Source organism: Armigeres subalbatus, chromosome 2 (genome assembly GCF_024139115.2).
Source record: "Armigeres subalbatus isolate Guangzhou_Male chromosome 2, GZ_Asu_2, whole genome shotgun sequence".
In the NCBI taxonomy this organism is placed as follows: domain Eukaryota; kingdom Metazoa; phylum Arthropoda; class Insecta; order Diptera; family Culicidae; genus Armigeres; species Armigeres subalbatus.
Genome location: NC_085140.1, coordinates 321343900 through 321345208, shown reverse-complemented (window position 1 = coordinate 321345208; position 1309 = coordinate 321343900). Strand labels below are relative to the sequence as shown.

The 1309-nt window shown below is 41.7% G+C and overlaps 1 pseudogene; it reads left to right on the top strand.

Moving 5' to 3' along the window:
- Nucleotides 1-319: 319 nt before the first annotated feature.
- LOC134209906 (uncharacterized) lies at nucleotides 320-1006 on the top strand (annotated as a pseudogene).
- Nucleotides 1007-1309: the final 303 nt, after the last annotated feature.

Sequence of the window (1309 nt, the reverse complement as noted above, 5' to 3'; positions counted from 1 at the left end):
TCTCACGCATGACCAACGCAACACGCGCCGTTTAGTAGCGAACTGTTCACGTGATGACGATCAATGAAAAATTTGTGGACAACCAGGTCGTCTGACGTAGCTTGTTGCATATCATAGTGAAAAGTGTGATGTCAAGCACCGGTTTCTGTTTTTTGTTCCTTTAGCCAATCGTTTGTTTTGCGTGAAGGCGGGCTTCAATTCTATTTGGTACGGTAAGCGTTACCGACTGACAATTAGACGCTAATAGTGATAAAATCAATAAATTAGTTAGACTACGTCGTTGCGCGTTCAGTAGTGTTTCACCAGCTGTCATTCCATCATGATCAATTTCGCAAAGTGCTTGGCGGTTTTTCTTATGCTGCAAACGTGCTCCGCGAATTACACAGAATCTCTGTCACAGCAGCGAGAAAAGCGATATGTGTCATTCAGTCCAAACGGCGGAACTGCCAAAATTATTCTCGGTTCACTTTGGCCGGTCCATTTCCATCACAAATTGACTCGCAGCATCAACATGGCTATGAACTTTCAAGCCAACTATAACATACCATCGACGATCATCTGGCCAGTGCCGACCAGCATCTTCAAAAACCGACTGAATAACGACTATGTAGACAACAGTCGCATCCAGCTGTACCAGCTTCTTGAAAGGATGTTCGATTCTTACGGCACCAATTGGCATCAATGTGTTTTTCGAACAATATGCAAGGTAGCCGAAACGCCGCTCTACGATAGTGGCGTTTTGGTGAACTGATGGATGTAATTTTACGTGAGTATCGTGCCTAGCAGTGTCTTGAAATTACAAAAAAAATATAATGCTTTAATTTTTAGACCATACAAACCGGAACAACTGGACCAAAGCTACTACGATGCACGGTTACAAGGCCTGAATGGAACGAATTGTGTTGAACTCTATGAGCGGTGTCCATTAGGGTCTGGGTTGCTGGAAAACTGTCCATCTTATATTCTACCTTTGGTTGAAATAAAAAGAACAGATATAACCGTATAACGTGTTAAGCCGAGTATTCTATGGATAAATATTTCATACACAGTGAGTGAAATGTGGGAGAAGTGACTGATTGGTGTGCTCGCATTGATATTGAAAATGTATCTGTAGATAGTGATGTACGCGTACGAAGAACCACCAGTTCGTTCGAAAAAAAACTGAACTTGATCTCAGCAATCTTGGATCATCGTTAAAAAATGTTTATCCGTTCTTCAATAAATACTGCGTTTAGTTCTCATTTTTGAACGCGTTCAAACCATGCATGGTCGTACAAAAATTGTGTACCGCAATACCGAAGTCGATAGT